The sequence below is a fragment of the Eutrema salsugineum genome, unplaced genomic scaffold (genome assembly GCF_000478725.1).
Source record: "Eutrema salsugineum unplaced genomic scaffold, Eutsalg1_0 scaffold_12, whole genome shotgun sequence".
NCBI classification, from domain to species: domain Eukaryota; kingdom Viridiplantae; phylum Streptophyta; class Magnoliopsida; order Brassicales; family Brassicaceae; genus Eutrema; species Eutrema salsugineum.
In genome coordinates this window covers 2,281,685-2,307,183 of record NW_006256895.1, presented here as the reverse complement: position 1 = coordinate 2,307,183, position 25,499 = coordinate 2,281,685, and positions in this window count along the sequence as shown.

The following is a 25,499-nucleotide window of genomic DNA, read 5'->3' as shown; positions in this document are numbered from 1 at the left end:
ATACAGAATTTCTTTATTCAGCAATAATATTAGAATATGTAAATTTCCTTAATTTTGAATGTTGATGTGGAGCAATGAAATTGCCCTTTTAAATCCTATGTGGACACACTTAGAAGCTATTTTATGTGCTTCGTTTTTCAAAAGTGTCGAGTATCATCACTTGACATGTTTTTTGAATTGTTTGAAATTTATCATTCTTCTCAAATTTGGTGGCCAAGCTTTGGAGATTTTACAGTCTCTTTTTCAATATTAAAGCGTTTTGTAGTGGCTTTGTTTATATCTTCTTTCATTATATTTTTTGTAATTTAGCTAATAGTTAAACATATAGTTTAGTCAAGTTGGTTCTTTTATGTTGTAATGACTCACTTTTTAGTGAAACTTAACTCTATTTTTTTTATATGGTTGGACACCCAAGAAAATAAATTTCAAAATTGTTATATATGACAAAAAATTGAAAGCTAATGTAAGAGTCTCTAAATATGTGTATACATCTAATTTAAATTTCAAAATTTCCTATTTTAATAATATTTTTTAATTATTATTAATATAAATTATATATAATTTCTTTATCTTTAATAATTTTTTAAAAAACATAATAGAATTTGTAAACTTTTTAATTTTCAATGTTGAGGTGGACCAATAAAAAAAAATTATACAGAATTTCTTTATTTAATAATAATATTAGAATTTGTAAACTTTGTTCATTTTCTTATTCAACAATAATATTAGAATTTGTAAACTTTCTTAATTTTATTATTCAACAATAATATTAGAATTTGTAAACTTTCCTTATTTTTGAATGTTGATGTGGACAAATAGAATTGAAATTTTAAATCGTATATAGGCACCCTTAGAAGTCTATACCTTCAACTTTTATTAGTATAAAATATATTTAGATATTAACGCTGGAAGATCTCACACGAGGCGCGTTGCGGCAAGTGATTTTGGTTTTTCTTCCATGTTTTGAGGCTTACAGAATGTATTCTGATACTGTTTGGTTCAGCTAATTATTAGCTTTGTGGTTCAGGTTGGATTGCTAAACCCTTGTCAGATGCCATGTTATTCCAAAGATTTTTCTCGGATACCTCAGTCTCTTTCTCTATTTTTAGTAGTTCGTTTTTCAAAATTTTTGGGTATCAATCACTTGACATGTTTCTCGGATTACTTGAAATTTATCATTCTTTTCAAATCTGGTGGCAAAACTTTAGAGATTCTACGGTATCTTTTTCAATATTAAAGTAGCTTGTAGTGGCTTTGTTTTCATCATATTCTTTTTAATTTAGCTAATAATTAAACATATGGTTTAGTCAAGTTGGTTCTTAATTTATCATTGAAATGATTCATTTTTTAGTGAAACCTAACTCTATTTCTTTGCTTTTTTTAATTGAAATGGTTGTACACACATTACCAAAACTTAAAATTTATTATAGTTATGTGACAAAAATTTGGATGCTAATGTACGAGTTTCTAAATATATGTGTATACGTATGTAAATAAATTTTAATATTTTATTTGTTCTTAGTTATTTATATAGTTGAAACATCTAATTTAAATTTCAATTTTCCTATTTTAAAATTATTTATTTTATTTTATTATTATTAATATAAATTGTATATATAATTTATTCATCTTTAATAATTTTTAAAACAATAATAGAATTTAGAAACTTTTTTATTTTTAATGTTGAGGTGGACCAATAAAAAATTTATACAAAATTTTTTTCATTCAACAATAATATTAGAATTTGTAAATTTTCTTATTTTCTTTATTTAACACTAATATTAAAATTTGGAATTTCTCTTAATTTTGAATGATGAGGTGGACCAATAAAATTGTTAATTTCCTTATTTAACAATAATATTAAAATTTAGAAATTTTCTTAATTTTGAATAATGATGTGGACCAATAGAATTGCTTTTTTTAATCCTATGTGGACACCTTGAGAAGCCTATAGCTTCAACTTTTATTAGTACTAGATGAGTATCCGCGTATGCGCGGATTTTTTTCAGTTTCACTACAAGAAAGAGGGGCTTTTCCAACGAATTATTTACGACGATTTACGGTCGTCGTAAATTTACGACGAAATTACGTCGTATGTACGACGTCCAAAACTTTCGTCGTAAATTCGACGTAAAAAATTACCTTCGTAAAATCGTCGTAAATTTATGACGACATTACGACGAATAAAGAACGAATTATATTTCGTCGTAATGTTGTCGTAAAATTTACATCGATAATACGACGAATTGGCCTATATCTTGATATTGATGTAATATCGATGTAAATATAATGTAAATTTTATTTCGACGTAAATTTGATGTAAATATGCAATGGTAATATGTTGGTAACCAAACAAAAAATCTATATATACCCTTTCGTCTCTTATTATTCCATCAACCCAAAAAAACATATAAAGACACAAATTTTTTGAGTCTTTGAATGTTTAAGTAAAATTTTTAGTAGTTGAAATTTATATCAAATTTCAAAAACAAAAAGTCAGTTATTTGTTTTTGAAATGTCTATATACGATCTATGAAAGTGGATGTATACGCCCAAAAATGGTGATGGGTCGTTGACTGAAGACTTCAAAAACGGATTGGAAATATTCATGTACCAGGCCGGCTTTATGCAAACTGTAATTGAAAGCGGCAAAATGTATTGTCCTTGTGTGAAATGCAAAAATAGGAAACATATTCCTATTGACACTGTCTGGCAGCATTTATTGAATAGAGGATTCATGCCCCAATACTTTATTTGGTATCAGCATGGAGAGGGATATGGTCAAAGTAGTGGTCAGATGGCTGCACGGAGTAGTGGTAATCATCAAAAACATGGGGATTTTGAAGCATCAAATGATTATCAAAGTAGTCAAGTTCAGGGTGAAGATCATGATAGGATGCATGAAATGGTTACTGATGCATTTCATGAAACACATGATGATATTGTTGAGGAGCCCAATGCAGATGCACAGATAATTTTCATAAAAAAAAATTAGTGTTAGGCACAGATTTTATTTACATCTTGCCTGGGTGAATAGGAGCAGTAATCAACCAGCCGACATTTTATCAAAGGAAACGTCAAATTCTTCACTATTTGTATCTTTTACTTATACCCCTATGACTATTGTATCTGCCCTCCATGATGACTATACCGTTTCTCTATAATAAAGTTTGATGAAGTTAAGAAAAAAAAAAGAATATTTATGATGTATAAGTAAATATTCCAAATTATTTTTGGAAGTAACTTTCAAAATTACAACGTACTTGTGAATTAGTATATTTAAAAAAAAAAGAGGATAAAAATTATTTGCAACAAAATTCTTTTTCCTTATAAATTACGACCAGTGCTTCTTGGGTCCCCTACTTAGCTCAGGGCCTCAGGGCAAGTACGGTCTTTAATTTTTGAAGGCTGATTCGATTTATCCACATGGTAACATGGTAAAAATATGTGACAAGTAAATTTGCCTATTCAGATTTAGTGCTCCATTAGTGTCACATTAATATAGTTTTATTTCCGTCTTATATTGTTGCATTTCTTGAATAACATATGCCTCTACTGAGAAGCTTTTGAGCATATACATTGATATCAACGTAACAATAATATTTTATATATCTTTAAGCTGCGTTTTACACCAACTCTTCAGTAAATTTGTCATTTAACTAATATTCGAGAATTCCTACAGACAATTACCTAGACAATTACCTATCGAAGAGGATATAAACTTTTATTCTGTGAAGTTGGAGATTCCATTGCTTATGATCAATTAAGGGAGGGCGTGGTAGACAGATGTTAAACTTGATTGCTTTGAAATTTGAGAGAAGCATGTAGGTTGTAAATCTTTTCATCTGGGCAAATATAGAAACAAAACACAATCTGGAACTTTTCAAATTTTCTTTACTCAGAAACAAAAAAAGAGGTTATCATAGTTGGCGTTTTCTGATTTTTACAAAAATAGCTCTGGAAAGAGAAAAGCAAGCTCCCTCGTCCAAGAATAGTGGTTTAGGGCAAACGAAATTGCAGTTGTGAATAATGGAAATCAGTTTGTTGCAGAGAGGATAACTTAGTCATTAAATCATATCTTTGAAAGGGTAAAATATATAACTGATGCATATTGTGATAGAGAAAATATTAAGCATTATCTATCAGACAAATGGGAAATTTAAGAAGAAAAGAAAGAGGAGGTCTGACCATATCCCGATTGTGAATGCTGCCCGTAGCCACGCCCTCCTGAATCAGAGTATCTGGTTCTGCTGTAATAAGTTAGTGAATAATTCTGAGATACTAAAGGAATCAACAGTAACAAAGACTATCAGCCAACATCATTGACGGAAATTTGACGACTCTAAACTACAAAAACCGCTGAAAAATAAATACTTTGATTCACTCCGACATTTCAAATTTATTATTCGCTCTAGCGATTTCGCAAAAAAAAAGAAAGGACAAATTGACGTTATGATGGAAATACCTACCAGGTGATTGATTTTCTCTTCTTCTTTGCGTGTTACGTACTGGCGGAAAGAGAGAAGACATTAAGCAATTGGGAAAGTAAAAAAGAAAAAAAAAAACCCTATAAATCTAGATGAGGAAGACGAACCGATAATTGTGAAAGATTGGGAAGTTTAAATTAAAGAAGATGTTGTCAGCAAGGGTTTTTCATCGGTCAGAGAAGAGGAGGAGAAGACGAAGAGTTGCCATCTATTTTATCTCAAAACGTCCTTTAAAGAGAAGAGCAAGAAGCAACGAAAATAATTTTAGATGACACATGTCACTCTCTCCCGTGCTGACGTGGCGATCAGCTGGAGAGAGTTGATCACGTTTTATATATAAGATAAGACTAGATTTTGCGTCCACGCTACGCGTGAGTTTTTTGTTAATAAAAATTATATACAATCAATTATATTTATTAAGATATACATTTTATATATTAGTGATTAAATAATATATTAAAAATATTATGATGTTAATATAATAATTTTTATGTAAATTTTGAGTTTTTAACGGTTTTGTTTTAAATCTATATACAGTATGTTATATTTCAAAAACGTATTATTTGGTCAAACACTTATAAGTTAATATACTCAAATCAATTAATTTTTTTATAAATTAATGAAATAGTACTTATTAAACATAATATTTATATAATGATAAAATATTATACATTCACTTCTTTAAATCATGAAAATATTTTGTTTCATCATTTTCACTTTTTTCCAATTATATATGTATTTTTTTAAAAAAAATAATAAAATTTAAAATTTAATATTTTTTCTTCTTTTGTTTAACCGATACAAAATTTTATTTTGTTATATTAATTTAAAAAACAAACTAATAAATAAAATATTTGCTTTGAAAATTAATAGCAGCTTTAAATTTGAAACCAAAAAAGTAGTTGAATATAAAATGAAAAAAATCACAAAAAATTGTGAATTAAATAGTTTTTTGTCAATTGGTTGTGTAAACGTTTAAATAATTTTTCATTAATTATACGTCATCTATTCTAATAAGAATGAATTTATTTTCATCATGTTCATTTTTATTCTTGTTATATCTGTTTTTTCAACTAATAGATCATATTTCTTTATTTTAATGATTTTTGTATGATTATATTCAGTTTCATCATACTCATTCTTACTTCTTTTAATTATAATTAAGTAGGCTTTCGGTACAATTTAATATATATAAATTTAGAAAAATAAAATAAAAAATTGAATAAATCAAAACTAAAAACTTCTACATTAATCTATTGCAATTCTAAGTCGAATATATAAAATATAATTTTTTTGATTATTTTTGCATAATATATTACATGAGATTATGTGGAAATATGTTTTGCAGATGTGAAAGAATTAATATAAATTATAATTATTAGTTATTTAAAATTCTACATGAAAAACCTTAAACTCAAGTAACATAAACTTGTATAAGTAGCATATAGTTTTATAGAAAATAAATTAAATTTATAATTTAAACAGTAATAATAAAGATTTTAATACACTACAAGAAAAACATCATTTTACGACGGCCAAAATGGTCATTATTTCGTCGTAATAAGGCTATTACGACGAACTACCGACGATTACGAAATCGTCGTAAAATCATCGTCGTAATTGACAAATCGTCGTAAAATCGTCGTATATTATACGACGGTTTCGTTTCGTCGTAACATCGAGGGAAACAAAATCCTCGTAAATGCGTCGTACAGTTTACGACGATTTTACATCGAATTGCATCGACTTGGTCTTCGCCTGGACCGTCGTTAAGTGGTTGTTAATGGTCGACGTAAGATCGTCGTAAAATGTACGACGCAAAAATCGTCGTAAATCAATTGTAAAGAATTTAATCATTTCGTCGTAAAATCGTCGTAAAGCACGGACGTATAATCGTCGTATTTGTGGTCGTACATTTTGGTCGTAAATTCGTCGTAATAGTACGATGAATTTACGACGGTTTAAATAAAGATATTACGACGATTATACGACGTTTAATATCATTGAAAATTAAAAAAAGATTTAATTCGAATTAAAATTTAAATAAAAAAATAATTTACAATTTAAAATTTATTAAAACTTCAAATTAAAATTTCAAATTAAAATTAATTGTAATTTACAAAAAAAACCCTACAGCTCTAAATCTAAATCTATATCTATATCGTCGATCCCGTCACCGGCCTGCTCCCCATCGTCCTGGACGTGTTTCTTGTCGGGTCTTCGGTTTGATGCTTCCGCCGGCGCCTGATCTCCGGCTCTAGGAAGCTCAACCCCGAGAGATCGGAACATCTCCTCGTCCGTCTGTACCGGCGGTTGCGTCCTAGTGGATGATCCGGCGGCAGACGATCCGACAACCCCATCAGCCCGCAGCTTGTCCAACTGCGCCATGAGCACCGGGTTGTCGGCTCCCATTATCTCGAAGAGACCGTAGAGCTGGTCGATCCTCGTCTCGTAACGGGTCCGCATCTGATCGATCTCCTGGCGGATAACCGGATCCGGGACCCGGACGTGACCAGTCGCCGTAGCTCTCGGGGTATCACGGATGGACCCCATCCCTAATTCCCTCCCCTTTTTCTTTGGGGCAACCTAAAAATATTTAAAAACATTATGGTTAGAAATTCAATTTAAAACTAAAGTTACATTAATTAAATATAGTAATTAAATTTACCTCTTCGAAAATCTGGTCCATCTCCACCACCGTCAACGCCGGGGTCGATTGGACCGAGCTACCTCCAGGAGACGTTTGACGCGCCTGCTGAGTCAGCTGCGTCTGTCGCTCCTCGATCACCGCACAGGCGGCGTTCTAGATCTCCTTCGCCCGAGGATCCGTGAATTCGCCGTTCCGCTTCTTATGCGTCTCGGCGAAAACCTTTGTCATCGGAGGAAGTTCTCCTCCGTTATCTTCGACCTACAAAATACAAAATGAAAAAATTAGTATCGACAAATAAGGGTTAATTATTTGAAAACAAAAAAATCAGTAATTTTAATTTACTTACCATCATAAGCCGTCTTCCGGCAAAAGGAATCTGGCCGGAAGTGTGCGGAACGTTCTTCCGATTTCCCGTATCGTCAGTAGCGTTCCTGAAAAATATTTTCATTAGAATATATTATAAGAATTAATGAAAACAAATAATGTAAATATTAATGGAATTAACTACTTACCTAGATCCGGAACACTTGGCGGCCGTAGTCTGGTTGTGCGGATCCAACCAGTACTGGACAAGGCCCCGCCAGACGGAATTGGCCATAGGCGCCGGCTTGGCCTTGTCGCCATCAACCTCCCACTTCCGTTTCCAGTCGGAAACGGTGTTGTTGAGGCGGAATTTGACCTTCTCCTTGAAGGCCGTCTCCACACGTCCGTGTGCGAATGTTTCCCGATGCCAGTTTTGCTAGGAACAAAAAAAAAGTTAGTAATTATTGTAAAAAGTTAAAATTAAAAATTAACGAAATTGTAAATTACTTACCGCAAAACACTTGAACCAAGTGTCAAGTGTGGCCTGATCCAGCTTCTTCCAGCTGGTATAGGGTTGTACGAAAAACCCCTTGATGATATCCGCAATGTTTAATTTGATATTCTTAATTTCAAATATATAAGAATAAATATTAATTAATTTAAAAATATTGTAGGAAAAAAATTACGTATCAAAATGTTCCCGGGGCTCGATCCAGGTCGAGTTTGTTCATGGTCTCACGACCCGGCTGTGCCAGAAGATCATGTACCGTAAACTGGGCATACGGTACAGGCGGGATCGGATCAGCTTCAGGATCGGCCGGTGCGAGAGCCGCTGGTTCGGCTGGTGGTGGTGGAGGCGGTGCCGGCTGCGGTACAACGACTGGTTGGGAAACCGTCCGTTGTGTTCCCGAGGACTCCGGGATGGCTGATCCTGTCGCCAAGGTAGACGGGGCCGTACCATCAGAATCGACCAGCTGTCGGTAGTGAAATCTCTTAGCCCGAGGAGCCATATCAACAGAAACTACAAAATTATTAAAAATATTATGATGTTAATATAATAATTTATGTAAATTTTGAGGTTTTAACGGTTTTGTTTTAAATCTATATACAGTATGTTATATTTCAAAACGTATTATTTGGTCAAACACTTATAAGTTAATATACTCAAATCAATTAATTTTTTTATAAATTAATGAAATAGTACTTATTAAACATAATATTGATATAATGATAAAATATTATACATTCACTTCTTTAAATCATGAAAATATTTTGTTTCATCATTTTCACTTTTTTCCAATTATATATGTACTTTGTTTTAAAAAATAATAAAATTTAAAATTTAATCTTTTTTCTTCTTTTGTTTAACCGATATAAATTTTTATTTTGTTATATTAATTTAAAAAACAAACTAATAAATAAAATATTTGCTTTGAAATTAATAACAGCTTTAAATTTGAAACCAAAAAAGTAGTTGAATATAAAATGAAAAAAATCACAAAAAATTTGTGAATTAAATTTTTTTTTGTCAATTGGTTGTGTAAACGTTTAAATAATTTTTCATTAATTTACGTCATCTATTCTAATAAGAATGAATTTATTTTCATCATGTTCATTTTTATTCTTGTTATATCTGTTTTTTCAACTAATAGATCATATTTCTTTATTTTAATGATTTTTGTATGATTATATTCAGTTTCATCATACTCATTCTTAGTTCTTTTAATTATAATTGAGTAGGCTTTCGGTACAATTTAATATATATAAATTTAAAAAAATAAAATAACAAATTGAATAACTCAAAATTAAAAATTTCTACATTAATCTATTGCTATTCCAAGTCGAATATATAAAATATAATTTTTTTGATTATTTTTGCATAATATATTACATGAGATTATGTGGAAATATGTTTTACATATGTGAAAGAATTAATATAAATTATAATTATTAGTTATTTAAAATTCTACATGAAAAACCTTAAAATCAAGTAACATAAACTTGTATAAGTAGCATATAGTTTTATAGATAATAAATTAAATTTATAATTTAAACAGTAATAATGAAGATTTTAATATATATCATGTTTTTTTTTATTATAGATTTTTTATTCTTTAATTTATTTTCTTAATAGAATTAGGAATTTTTTTGAAATTTAAAATTTTGATATATACAAATAAAATTTAATTTTTAAATGTTGATGTGGATGCCTTGAAAATAATATAGCTTTAACTGTTATTCATAGTAGAATAATTTTAATTAACAATTTTTTTCTATATTATTTTGTATTAACAATGTAATTTTATAATTTAGATTTTTTTTTTAATTTTAGTTATTGATGTACACTAATAAAATTGACCTTTTAAATCTTATGTAGATGTCTTTAGAGACATATAACTTTAATTTTTATTTTTCTATAAATATATTTTTTTGTTAACCATATAATTTTAAATTTTGAAAATTTTCTTAATTTAAATATTAATGTGGACCAATAAAATTGAACTTTATATCATATGTGTACATTTTTAGAGGCATATAGCTTTTATTTTTTTTAATAATAGATTTAGAAATTAAAGCTGAAAGATCCCACACGAGGCAAATGATTATGGTATTTCCTTGTTTTGAGGTTTACCGAATATATTCGCATGCTGCTTGGTCAGCTAATTGTTACCTTTTTGGTTAACTTTAGGTTGTTAAAGCCCCATCAAATGCCATGTTATTTCAAAAAACTTCCTCGGAGAGCTCAATCTTCGGCTAAATGACAGAACTTCTTTCTCTATTTTCAGTGCTTTGTTTTTCAAAAGTGTCATGATTTTGGTCTCGCCTCCTTGTTTGGAGGCTTACCGAATGTATTTGGATGCTGCTTGGTCAGCTAATTTTTACCTTTGTGGTTAATGTTAGGTTGTTAAAACCGTAACAGATGCCATGTTATTTCAAAAATCTTCCTCAATTACCTCAATCTCTTTCATCTTAAATACGGAATCTCTTTCTCTATTTTCAGTGCTTTATTTTTTTTAAAGTGTCGAGTATCAATCACTTGACATGTTTCTCGGATTGCTTGAAATTTATCATTCTTCTCAAATTCGGTGGCAAGCTTTGGAGATTTTTCGGTCTCTTTTTCAATATTAAAGCGGCTTGTAATAGCTTTGTTTATATCTTGTTTCATTATATTCTTTGTAATTAAGCTTATAGTTAAACTTATAGTTTAGCCAACTTGGTTCTTTTACGTTGTAATGACTCATTTTTTGTGAAACCTAACTCTATTTTTCTTTTGTTTTTTTTTTATATTTGAAATGGTTGCACACACAGAAAAAAAAGCTTAGAAATTATTATAGTTATGTGAAAAAAATTTGAATACTAATGTAAGAGTCTCTAAATATGTGTGTACACATCTAATTTAAATTTTAAATCATCTATTTTAATTTTATTTATTTTAGGGTTTAGGGTTTAGGGTTGCACACACAGAAAAAAAAGCTTAGAAATTAATTTATGTGACAAAAATTTGAATACTAATGTAAGAGTCTCTAAATATGTGTGTACACATCTAATTTAAATTTTAAATTTTCTATTTTAATTTTATTTATTTTAGGGTTTAGGGTTTAGGGTTTAGGGTTGCACACACAGAAAAAAAAAGCTTAGAAATTATTATAGTTATGTGACAAAAAATTGAATACTAATGTAAGAGTCTCAAAATATGTGTGTACACATCTAATTTAAATTTTAAATTTTCTATTTTAATTATTTTTAACAAAAAAATTTATATAATTTCTTTATCTTTAATAATTTTTTTAAATAATAATTGAATTTGAAAAAAAAATTTTAATTTTCAATGTTGAGGTGGACCAATAAAAAATTTATGTAGAATATTTTTATTCAGCAATAATTAGAATTTGTAAACTTTCTTAATTTCCTTATTCAGCAATAATATTAGAATTTGTAAAGTTTTCTGATTTTGAATATTGATGTGGACCAATAAAATTACCTTTTAAAATCCTATGTGGACACCATCTAAAGAATCTCTTTCTTTATTTTGAGTGCTTTGTTTTTCAAAAGTATCATGATATTAGTCTCTCCTCCTTGTTTTGAGGTTTACCGAATGTATTGAGATGCTGTTTGGTCAGCTAATTGTTACCTTTGTGGTTTAAGTTATGTTGTTAAAACCCCATCAAATGTCATGTTATTTCAAAAATCTTTCTTGGATATCTGAGTCTCCTTCGTCTTAGTGACATAACCTTTTTCTCTATTTTCAATGCTTCGTTTTTCAAACGTGTCGAGTATCAATCACTTGACATGTTTCTCAGATTATTTAGAATTTATCATTTTTCTCAAATTTGGTGGTCAAGCTTTAGAGATTTTATGGTCTCTTATTTTAATATTATTTATTTTAGGTTTTTTATTATTATTAGAAATTTTATGTATAATTTCTTTATCTTTAATAATTTTTAAAAACAATAATAGAATTTGGAAACTTTTTAATTTTCAATGTCGAGGTGGACCAATCAAAAATTTATACAGAATTTTTTTATTCAGCAATAAAATTAGAATTTGTAAAATTTCTTAATTTCCTTTTTTCAGCAATAATATTAAAAATTTGTAAATTTTCCTTATTTTTTAATGCTGATGTGTACTAATTAAATTGCTCTTTTAAATTCTATGTGGACACCCTTAGAAGCCTATAGCTTCAACTTTTATTAGTATACTAGATTTTGCGCCCACACTACGCGTAGGTATTTTGTTGATAAAAATTATATACTATCAATTATATCTATTATGATATAAATTTTATATATTAGTGTTTTGATAATATATTAAAATATTATGATGTTAATATAATAATTTTAATGTAAATTATGAGGTTTTAACGGTTTTGTTTTGAATATATATATATATATATATATATATATATCGTATTTTCAAAAATGTGTTATTTTATCAAACACTTATAAGTTAATATACTCAAACTACCTATAAATTTTACAAATCAAATGCTACTTTTTAAACATAGTACTGATATGATGATAAAATATTATACATTCACTTCTTTAAATCAAGAAGAAAAAATTGTTTTTTCATCATTTTTACTTTTATTTCAATTATATATGTGTTATTTAAAAAAAAATAAATTTAATCTGCTCTTGTTTAACCAATACAAAATTTTATTTTGATTTATTAATTTAAAAATAACTAATAAATAAAATATTTACTTTGAGATTAATAACAATTTTAGTTTTGAAACCAAAATAATAGTTTAATATGATATGAATAAAATCACACAAAATATGTGAATTTAATATATTTTGTCAATTAGTTGTGTGAAATTTTAAATAATTTTCATATGATTATACATCATCTCTTCTAATAAGAATAAATTTTTATTTTTCATCATGTTCATTTTTGTTCTTGTTATATATTGTTTTTTCAATCTTATTTATATATTTTAGTGATTTTTGTATGATTATATTCAGTTTCATTATATTCATTCTTACTTTTTCTAGTTATAATTAAGTAAGCAAAACCGGTATAATTTAATACATACAAATATAGAAAAATTAATAACAAATTAAAAAACTAAAAACTAAGAATTTCTATTAATCTATTAACAAATTAAAAAACTAAAAACCAAATCAAATATACAAAATGTCATTTTTTGATTATTTTTCGCATAATATATATTACATGAGGTTATGTGATAATATGTTTTGCATATGTAACAAAAATTTAGATGAATATAAATCATAGTTATTAGTTATTTAAAATTTTACGTGAAAAGCTTTAAAATCAAGTAACCTAATCTTATATAAGTAGGATATATTTTTATTATAAATAACAAATTAAATTTGTAACTTAAATATTGATATTGAAGATTTTAATATCATGTTGTTTTTTTGTTAATAGAAATTTCTTTAGTTTTTAATTTATTTTCTTAACAATAATATTAGAATTAGAAAACTTTTTTTTTTAATTTACAATTTTGATATATACGAATACAATTAAATTTTTAAATGCTGATGTGGATGCTTTGAAAATAATATAGCTTTAAATGTTATTCATAATAAAAAAATTTGTTAACAATATTATTTTTTTTAAAAATTCTATAAATATATATTTTTGTTAGAAGAACCAAAAACAAAAATAAGTAGAAAAAGGGTTCTATAGTCGATTTACCAACCTTTCATAGGGTTTTGCAAAAAAGGAAACGCGTGCCTTCCCCGGCAACGGTGCCAAAAACTTGATGTGGTCATGCGTGAGGGTTGTCAAGTTTTACCCTAAATGAAATCAATAGCCGTAAGTGCACAGCTGATCGATTGTAGTACTTAGGGATCGAATCCACAGGGAAAGAGGTTCTTTTCTGCAAAAGCCTTCAAAAAAAATATGAAGTAAGGAAGTCTAGAACCAGACGATTTTTTAGGGGTTTTGGTGGTGTCTTCAAAATGTAAAAACTAATCATAACGGGAAATTGCGGGAATTAAAATGACCTAATAACTAAACCTAATGAAAATCAACTAAAAACGATAAAAACGGCTAGACCTAAATTGCTTGAATAAAAATCGGCTGGAATAAAGAAAAATAACCTAATGGCTAAAACTTATATTGAAATCGGCAAAAATTTATAAAGACGAAACACTGGGTTTTCAGGAAAATTCTCTCCAGGGGATGAACAATTCAAAACATTGCTAAAAAGTAAATTAAAATATCATAGCTAAAACTTTTAGAACTGGAGTTACGAACGTATGAATACGCCATTGTCGTGATCATAACCAACTATCTCTCGCAACCCTGACCAGTAGGTTTCCACTCTGGCCTTGGAAGGGAAAAGATGCAGTTTTGTTTAAGACTCGTCAACATTCACAGCTCGCCCATAGGTAGGTTTCCACTCCTATGGCTGATCTGCTCTTCTCAAACTAGATCTGCCCCCGGATGAATACTTTTGCAACACCAAGGACTTAGATCAGATTGTAGTTCATGACGTTACTCCCATGCATTAAAAATAAGTTTAGAAACAACAGTTCTAGGATTCGGCTTCAATAGCTAATGGAATCCTCATCGAACATATATAGCCCCCATCGAAAATCCCTTAAACCCAACAATAAAACTACTCAGACATGATTAAAGAAAGCAAAAACATTGTATTGAAAAGCTAAGTAGAAATCAATATTGAAGAAGAAACAAAAAGGGTTCAAGAGATAGATCTCTATTTCCCTAAACTTAAAAGAAAGAGAAGTATTGAAAACCCTAAAAATCCTAAGCATAAAAGAGTATACGACTTAGGGTTCATAAAACATGTATTTATAGTGTTCAAGTCATTTCTGGGCGTCACTTAGGGTTTCTCAAAATGAGGGAATCATTTTGGGCTTGAAAATGGGCTTCGGGTCGGACAGACCATTCTCCGCGGTTGGGAAGGATGGGATCGGTGTGAAATAGGGGTTGGCCGCGGGTAGGAATGCTTGCCGGCTGGTTTACGGGACATATTGCTCTTCGCACAATCCTCACACACGACACGCATCACGGGATTGTGTAGATTTTGCTCGTTGATCTTCTGATTTCTTCTCTATTGCAGAGATATAAATTCCTAAAAACCTAAATCGTCTCCTCCTTCAGAGACTTCAAGAAATCGATCAAGTGTATGTACATGTTATTTATTTTTCTGTGGGCGAGTGAAATTGATTTGATTTCAAACAAATGGTGTTCTGTATAAACTATTTTAGCATTGATTTTCCATGAGATTTTTTGAGGAATCACAATGGTGTGTGTAAACTATTGTATTGAAATCGTTAACGACTGAATTATGTGACTAGAGAATCAGTTTATGCGCTTATTTTATCAAAAATCGAACTATGTGTGTCTGTTAAATAAACTTCTTCTCAGCTCTTTTATTTTGCTCATAAGGTTGTCTTATTATTCAAAGTGTTGAAGTTTTCGGTTTTGCATATATTTAGATGGATTTTTCATCAAATCCAGAGGACATTGATATTGAGACAAAAAATGCAATAGAAGAAACTCAAGACATCCCAATGAACTGAGGGAAAAGGAAAAGAGATTCGACTGCTTGTTTCAAGCCACCAGCTGCAAAGAAGCCACCAAGTACATGGTCTCCAGTATGGGAACACTTTACAAGACTAGCAGACAACCGTGACAAATGCACATGCAACCATTGTCTACGAGAATTCGGTTGTGCAACATCACAAGGGACTTCAAACTTGGCAAAGCATCTGTAAGTACTTGGCATGGCAACTAGCTATGAGTAAGGGTGCACAAGTCATTACCAATGATGGTAATTTGACAGAAGCAAAAGTTTTAAAGGATGTTTTCAAAGAAATTACAAATGAGATGATATTTTTGGCGGAGTTGCCACTTTCTTTTGTTGAGTATCGCTTGGAAACACTTATGCAACAAGGTTAACCTCTACCAACCTCATTCAAGAAGAACTGCTACAAGAGATATTGTGGAAATTTTTGTACAAAGGAAAGCGTCTCTGAAGAATCTGATTGTGACTACTAAGCAAAGAGTGTCCCTCACCACTGACATTTGGGTTGCTCAGCCTACGGGTGCTAGTTATATGGTGATTACAGTGCATTTTATTGATGCAAATTGGGAGTTAAAAAAGCTGATAATCAGGTTTAAGCACGTCAAAGATCATAAAGGTACGACTATTGCTAATGTTCTTCTTGAGTGTTTGTCTTAGTGGGGAATAGAGAAGATATCACTATCGCAGTGGACAATGCAACGACCAATTCATCTGCTAAAAAAAGATTTCATAGGGAATTCAATATACTAAACAATGAAGCACTGGTTTTAAGTGGGGAATTAATGCATATAAGATGTGCTGTGCATATTATCAATTTGATTTTTCAGGAAAGTTTGAGTGATTTAGGTGATAATGTGGCGACAATTAGGAATGCAGTGCAGTATGTTAGATCATTAACTCCGAGATTAAACTCGTTTGAACTTAAGGTTGTGTCAGGAAAGCTCACGAGGGGAAGCTTGCCTTTGGATATCAAGACAAGGTGGAATTCAACCTATCTTATGATGTTACACGCTAGTAAGTTTAGAGTTGCTTTTGATAAAATGGAACTTGAAGATAAGTTGTACAGTGACTACTTTCTGGAATTAGAGAATGGAACAAAGATGATTGACCTCCAAAAGCAACAGACTTGAATGCAGTGGAGAGGTTAGTGAAGTGTATAATCATCTTCTATAACTCTACTTTGACAGTGTCAGGAACTAACACTGCTTGCTCATGTAAGTGCTATGGAGAGACAGTGACTATACAGAGAAATTTAATTAAACTGAGCTACACTTCGGACCTAGTGCTGAATACTAAGGCCAAGGAGATGCTTGCCAAATTTGAAAAGTATTGAGAAGGAATTAAAAACATCAATAAGATGATTATTGTTGCTAGTATCTTAGATTCGACCAAGAAAATGCAGTTTGCTAAGGCTTGTTTTGAAAGAATTTATGGCCGAGAAAGTGCAGAATCAAAAGAGTTGTATCAGTAAGTCTATGATGTTATGAGATCTCTGTTTACATAGTATAGTGTTCGGCTTAAAAAAGCAACAGCTGTGCCATCATCTCAATCAACTCATGCATCGTTTTCTAGTGGTCAAGATCATGCTGCAAGGGATAGCCAAGACTACATGGATTTCCTTGATAACGATTTTGGATATGAAAAGATGGACTGTGTGTATCAGGAGATGCTTGACGAAGTATGATGGGCTTGCGGGCCTAGGGTTGTTTTTTAACAAGCCCGTTGGTCCTCCAAAAGTTTTAAATTTATAAAACCCTAGTGTCTGCAAGTGCACAGATGTACGTTGTAGGATGTAGGTTGTCGATCCACAGGGAGGATGTCTAATCTGCAAGAAACAACAAACTGGGAAGTAAACAAAGTCATTAACCAATAAAAGTTTTAGGGTTTTTGGTTAAAGATCCTAAACTAAACCTAATCTAATATTCACAAGAAATAAGATGCAATGCAGGATGAATTGTTAAAAGAATATCTCAAGCATATCGACTCAAACTAAAGACTGTTAAACTCATAGGTGGCGAATTAGACTTCTCCGGTTTACTCTAATCGATGTATGATGGCATTTCCAATTAGCTTCCGGGCGATTTATCTTCATCTGTTTCTGGGAATCTGCATGGAACTAGAATAGACATATGTATGATTAACCAACTCTCGTCACCTTAATCAACTAATTTCTTAGATCTAGCAATTAACTCTCGCTCTCATGCTAAACTTAAGATCATGCATTAGACATTGAATTTGTCTGCTCACATCTTCTCTATAGGTAGCTTTCGACTCCTATAGCGACTATGTTCTTTTGAAGCTAGGTACGGATGATCTGGTACAGCACTCTCGTGGATCTGATTGATCCTAGGCTCAGAGAATAGGTAATGAATCTAATCTCATGCTTTATGAACAACTTAGAAGAGATGAGATCCAGAATATGGTCTATAACAATAGAAATCCTAATCGATATATATATATATGCTTGTCGATATCTTCAAACAACTTGACTCTCTGGAACTAATCTACATGATGCAATGAATGATGAAAGACATAAAAGAATGCAAAAGAATGAAACATAAAAGTTTATAAGATAAAAAGGAGAAAGAACAATGGATCTTGGGAAGAATCCCCATCTCCATTGCCTAACCCTAGAAAAACAGAGTTTGGTAGCTCAAAATCTCATTACAGGAGCACACACCCGTTTAAGACTGCTAAACAATGTATTTATAGGTCCTAAGGTCTTCCTGGTCTTATTTAGGGCTTCTCTGAAGAGGAATGGTGAAGTGGGATTTGATGTTGGGCCTTGTGGCTCGTCCTAAGGTCCACTGGGGGTGAGAGTCTTCCAAGGCAGGTAAAACATGTGTTTCCCGCGGGTGAGAGTCTTCCTGGACTTGTGAACTGGTCAACTTGTTCTCCATGTATCTTTTGATTGCATCGTTGGATCTTTGTAATATAAAGTTCTGTGGAAAACTGGTTGTCTCATCTTGATTTTCTCCAAATTGAGCTGGATCAGACGGTGGGAAGTCCTCCATTTGTTACCAAACTTCCGACGGTCTGACTCGGAGCTGAAAAAATGGATTTCTTCCATTTTGCCATCATTTTCCCTAAATTTCCTGAAAAAAACTTTGAAACTACAAATACATGGAAATCATAATAAAAGTTCCTAAAACTGATTAAAACCTTTGGAAAAGCATTTGAAATCAATGGTGAAAATAGGTCAAAATCGGGTGTTATCAAGTCCCCAGACTTAAGACTTTGTTTGTCTTCAAACAAAACAAGACCAAATCTGGAAAATATTATTCAAAAGAAATTAGAGGGAGCTCAAAAATATCAGCAACCATACTTCTAGACCTTAATTATGGACAATGCATCAATCAGATCAAGTCTAGAAAATTCTCACCAAAATATAAACATAACTAGTCTGTTAATCTGTCATGCGAAAATCCACACACTTAGAACTAACTTCCAGTCAATTACCTCTTAACATTCATTAAAGGTTTCAGTGGTTCTCATCAAAAGGATTTTAAACAAGGTATTCAAGGTTAGGTATCAAAAGGCTTTTTAATGGTAAGCCTTGATGTGTTTAGGGTTGCCTTTTTCTGGAGAGACAGGACATTATGCAAAACAGCAAGAGAGGATGGAACTGTAAATGCCCCCACAGTTTCAGTCACATTCTCATTGCTTTAAGATTTCTGGAAATGTAAATGCCCCCACAGTTTCAGTCACATTCTCATTGCTTTAAGATTTCTGATCTTCTTTTTTTTCAGGTTCTCCTTATAATTCCCCCAGACTTGGATTTTTATCTAGGTTGTGAATCCATAACTCCTTAAGTGAATACCTAATGCCTTGACTCAAATGATTTCGGCTTCTAAGACTCTTTTAGGCTTTTAGTTTCTTTTCCTTTCTTTATTTTTCTCTTTTTTCATTTTTTTTTTAAAAAGGGGAACCGGGGTTACTCTTGGAGTCTAAGGGAGCACAAAATCTACCTATAAGAATGAGCTTTTCTGAGGCATCATAAGATTTCTGGCACACTCCCTTCTGGTTTCATTCAGTCTTTCTCTTGAGTGACTGAAAACTATGTTGTTCCTCCCTCTCTGGCGTTTTTGCACATATCTGTCTATATAAACTTAAGAGAGAATGCATGAGGTTTAAACATGAAGGTTTGGGTTAGGGAGTGGTACCAGCTAAAGATGAATTGGCCATCTATGACAACAAAGAATGGTAATAATAAGGTAAAGATGTCCTAGATGTATATCATGATGCCTTTTTTAAAACCCTTGATGAGAAAATTAGATGTCAAGATTAAGTCCAAGTAAAATGAGCTAGTATATCATGTCAGAAAAGATCTTCATGAATAGAAGTCCTCGGGTAGGATTTTTTAGTGTAAGTACTCTAACTACCGCCTAGTCTAGTACTAAACCTTGAAAGAGCTTTCAGAAGTGATTGGTGTAGAAGCAAACAGGTTGGTTATCATCATCGATTTTGTCATTATTCACTCAAAATGTATTTGACCTTTGAAAACACTTTTGAAACTCAAAAGACTTTTGAAAAGTTATAAGAAAAACCGAAAGAAAAGTGAAAAAATTTAAAGAATATGCAGAATGCAAAGGTTCTTGTAAGAAAAAGTGGTTAGAAAGGGATGAAATCCTCCCCCAGACTTAAATCACACTGTCCCTAGTGTGAAATAAATCAGGCAAGAATGAGAAATAGAGTATGTAAAAAATTTAAAAAGATTAAGGAAAAGAAAACTTACCTGGTGTTGGTGATGGATTGTGAGGTGGTTGTGGTGGTGGTAAGGTGTTGAATGGTGGATGGTGGATGATGTGGTGGTGATGCTAGATCAAATTTGGATGCTAGGGATCCAAAATAGCAGATTTGATCAAGGTGGTCTGAAGTGGCCAAGGGAGGCCTAATGGTGCTGGCCGCGGATCAAGACATCCCGGCTGCGGTAGGATGTGTGCTGGCCTCGGTTCAAGGCCTCGTGGCCGTGGCAAAATGCTTGCTGGCCGCGGCTGAACCTCCTTTGGCCGCTTTCAGCTTCTTTTCTTCTCTTTTTTTTTGTGGCATACTAAGGCCTGTCTGAAATAAGAAAAACAAAACTTTAATAGAAAAAGAAAGCTAAACAAAAGCAAATAAGTACCTTAATGGGTTGCCTCCCATCAAGCGCTTTGGTTTATAGTCTTGGCTAGACTTTGCAAAGAAAAAGACTTAGTTCAAATAGGATCTTGTCCTAAGACAAGTCCTTTTTGAAATCTCATGTTCTGTCTTGCAGGTTCTTCATCACTCCAAAGTTCTTCTGGTTCAAATGCCTGAGCTTTATGCTCTCCTCTTTTGCTCTTAAGTGGTGTAGCTTCAAAGAAGATGTCCTTGTCGATATTGGCAAAACAAACTCTCCTTGGGCCAATCCATGATGGCTCCAGCAGTTGCTAAGAAAGGCCATCCAAGGATGGATAAGAGTCATCTTTGGTCTTCACTATGTATAGATCGACAGGTGCAATGCAATCTCCAATCCTTAGAGAAATATCTCGGGCTATCCCTCTTGGTGTTGCACTTGAATTATCTGCTAAGCTAATCTTTGTCTTGGTACTTGAAATGTGCTTAATGCCAAGTCTCAAAGCAGTTGCTTTGGACATCATGTTAATGCAAGCTCCAGAATCACAAAGAATATTGAGGAATCTTTCACCTCTAATGTCACAAGAGATAAGAAATTGACCTTTGTCTTGAACTTTGTGCAGAGTTCGAACTGGTCTACCTTCTTGGGTGTGTGTGAACAAGTCTTTCATCTCTTGGATTGATTCTTTTCTGTCACAAAAGAAGTGGCCTATCATGTGGTCTCTACATGCTTTGGGAAACGAAATTCCTTCTGGCAGGCTCTGAACTACTTGATTGAACTCTTCAAGTGCTTCTTTGCTGATCTTGTTTGTGTAGTCACTGGCTTCTTGGGGATCTTTGAGATGGATCCTGTAAACAGCTGCATCAGGTGATGATCTAGGAAAAGATAGATACCTGGCTCTTCTAAAATATGTAGAGATGTTCTCCTTAGTCTCCTTGCTGTATCTGAAGAAAACTTGAAGGCAACTTTGCTTCCAGATGTTGTCGAAACTATGGTAGAGAGGAATATACTTCACAATCTTGTTGAATTCGATCAGTCTCTCTCTAGATATGCTCTTGGTTATTGGTTCTATGTTGTCATCAGATGAATCGTCCCCAGGATTTGGTTCTTCAACAAACAAATCATACTCTTCATCTTCTGAGAATTTCTCTTGGAGCTCATTGTCACAAGTGTAAACCATGTTGCAAGAGGCATAAGTGTTGGATTCTTCCTTTTCCTTTGATGCTTGTGCAGTGATTGAGAAGACAGCTTGATCAAACAACCTAGGTCTGGTCACATGAGTTTGGTTTTCAGTTGAACAGGTTTCAGAAAGAGGTTGGAAGTTCTCCCAATCTGAGAAGTCGTGCTCCACCGCGGGTGAGGAGCTTGGAGCCGCGGTGGAAGTGACTCTGGCCGCGGGTGAAGCCGCGGTCAGCTTCCTCCGGCTCTCCATGCTTGTTTCTTCAATCTCTTCTTCTCCATTTTTGTTTTCTTGCTTCCAGTGGTTGTCAGGCACGTCTTGGGCATCCAAATCATTGATTCCAGTGTTCAGATCATACTCCTTATGATCTTCAGACAGTTTTTCAACATTCTATTCTACTTCATCTAAAGCATAGACAACTTTTTCTAAAGTAGCATGTTGTTTGTGATCTTTGTCATCTCTTCACTCATCTCTAACTTGTCTCCATCAGAGTACCACTTGCTGTCTTTGAAATCTCTCTCCAAATATTCAATCAGGACATTTCAGCCTCTTTGTTCCTTAAGTGCTTGACGAAGGGCGATTGTGTTCTTTGCTTCTCCTTCTTCAATGTCCTTAAGTCTCAGCTCAAGAATTGCATTATCTTTGAGTTTTTGTTCCCCTAGAGTCTTCAGTCGATCAGAGAGGCATTCAAAATTCCTGCTAAAATCAGAGGACATTGATTCCAGCTTCAACAAAGATTAGATTCAGAAAAAGCTTGTAGATCAAGAAACTCATTCAGTGTGGTGTCTAATCGATCTAGTTGGAGCCTAAATCGATCAGCCTCAGAGTTTTGGTGCAGAATCTGATTAGGAAGAGGATGAGATGGTCGACGAATCACCAGGTGAGGTGAATAGGGCTCATCTCAATGTTGTGGAGGTCGCGAGTCTCCATGGTGGTGGTTCGGATTAGGGTTCCGAAGATGATTATAAAACTCACACCTGGATGGTGATTCACATGCACAGGGAGCTTCACACAGGTCGCAGACCTTCGCTCGGGATTAGGATTTCTTCTTGGATGATCCATGCTTCAAAGGTTTCTGAAACTAGGGCAAACAGAAGAAAGAATAAGCAGAAAAAGAAAAAGTTAGGGTGTTTATGAATTTGGTTTACTTCCTATGTTGCTTTGGCAGAAACTCGACATATATATAGTCTTCTGCGGCTTTCAACCTCCCAGGTTTATACCTCCAGAGACTAAAATCCTCCCCGGCAACGGCGCCAAAAAACTTGATGGGCTTGCGGGCCTAGGGTTGTTTTTTAACAAGCCCGTTGGTCCTCCAAAAGTTTTAAATTTATAAAACTCTAGTGTCTGCAAGTGCACAGATGTACGTTGTAGGACTTAGGGTGTCTATCTACAGGGAGGATGTCTAATCTGCGAGAAATAACAAACTGGGAAGTAAACAAAGTCATTAACCAATAAAAGTTTTAGGGTTTTTGGTTAAAGATCCTAAACTAAACCTAATCTAGTATTCACAAGAAATAAGATGCAATGCAGGATGAATTGTTAAAAGAATATCTCAAGCATATCAACTCAAATTAAAGACTCTTAAACTCATAGGTGGTGACTTAGACTTCTCCTGTTTACTCTAATCGATGTATGATGGCATTTCCAATTAGCTTCCGGGCGATTTATCTTCATCTGTTTCTGCGAATTTGTATGGAACTAGAATAGACATATATATGATTAACCAACTCTCGTCACCTTAATCAACTAATTTCTTAGATCTAGCAATTAATTCTCGCTCTCATGCTAAACTTAAGATCATGCATTAAACATTGAATTCGTCTGCTCACATCTTCTCTGTAGGTAGCTTTCGACTCCTATAGCGACTATGTTCTTCTGAAGCTAGGTACGGATGATCTAATACAGCACTCTCATGGCTCTGATCGATCATAGGCTCAGAGAATAGGTCATGAATCTACTCTCATGCTTTATGAACAACTTATAAGAGATAAGAATAATGAATTACTATTCTCATTAATAGCATTTAACTTGGACCATAACTAATGAATTTTCTTTTGAGTTCGGTTACTTTATTGATCCAATAGCTGCTTCAGCGGCTGCGATTGCTATAACAAAAATGCAGAAAATATCCCCTTTTAGTTGGGAATTATTGGAGGGAGCGAGCAAGGACCTGCTCGCGACTGTAGCTACCTCCAGGTTTGAAAAAGGATCTTAGAGTGTCTAGGGTTAGGCCAGTAGGTAGTCGAACGGTCCATTCTTTTTTTTTTTTTTTTACTTCCCATGAAAACAAATTTATGATTATTATACATGAAGAAGATTTTACTCAGCATGTTCTATTCGATACGGGTAGGAGCGTTGTGGTCGGACTCTATTATGGATTTCTGTGAGAAAGAACAATGGATCTGGGGAAGAATCCCTATCTCCATCGCCTAACCCTAGAAAAACAGAGTTTGGTGGCTCAAAATCTCATTACAGGAGGAAAATTGGCTTTTTCATCCCTGGACTTCCGAGAAATCTTAAACTTATGTCTAAACTATTTTTTGGCTAAAACATACTTAAACATCATTTTAATTTTAATTTCATACTTGATCAATTAAATATGTGCTAAAACCAATTTCCGTCCGTAATCTGTTAATGATCTATCAAATCGAGTATACATGGCAGCCACGTAGGATACAACATCATTTTGTTCTTCCGAAAGTTTTGAAAAAAAATTGACAAAACGACGTTGTTTTGTTATGGAGAAAAAGATATTGGTTTAAGGATTTCAAATAATTTTGGTTCTGTGTTTATTCAACTCCTCGACATTGGTTTACTAAACATCGGTTCTGTGTTTCTTCAACCCCTCGACCCTCGACAGCTACATTGTTGATCTAGGGGTTTCAAATAATTTTGAATCTACCGAGAGTGTGTCTTCCTCGAGTAATTCTGGTTAGTTATTGTTGATAAGGAAAATTACTCTCCATCACCGATTTCAGAAATAAACAAACATGTACTACCCAAAAGAGCTGAAAATCAACAATAACTAACCTGAATTACTCGAGGAAGACATCACTCTCGGTGGACTCGAAATTATTTGAAACCAATGTTTAGTAAACCAATGTCGAGGAGTTGAATAAACACAGAACCAAAATTATTTGAAATCCTTAAACCAATACTTTTTTCTCCATGACAAAACGACGTCGTTTTGTCAAATTTTTTTAAAACTTTCGGAAGAACAAAACGACGTCTACATGGCTGCCACGTATACTCGATTTGACGGATTATTAACAGATTACAGACGGAAATTGGTTTTAGCACATATTTAATTGATCAAGTATGAAATTCAAATTAAAATGATGTTTAAGTATGTGTTAGCCAAAAAAATAGTTTAGGCGTAAGTTTAACATTTCTCGGAAGTCCAAGGATGAAAAAGCCAAATTTCCGCACACACCCGTTTAGGGCTACTAAACAATGTATTTATAGGTCCTAAAGTCTTCTAGATCTCATTTAGGGTTTCTCTGAAGAAGAATGGCGAAGTGGGCTTTGATTTTGGGCCTTGTGGTTCGTCCTAAGGTCCACCGGGGGTGAGAGTCTTCCAGGGCAGGTAAAACATGTGTTTCCCGCGGGTGAGACTCTTCCGAGACTTGTGAACTTGTTCAACTTGTTCTCAATGTATCTTTTGATTGCACCGTTGGATCTTTGTGATGTAAAGTACTATGAAAATCTGGTTGTCTCATCTTGATTGTCTCCAAATTTGAGCTGTATCGGACGGTTAG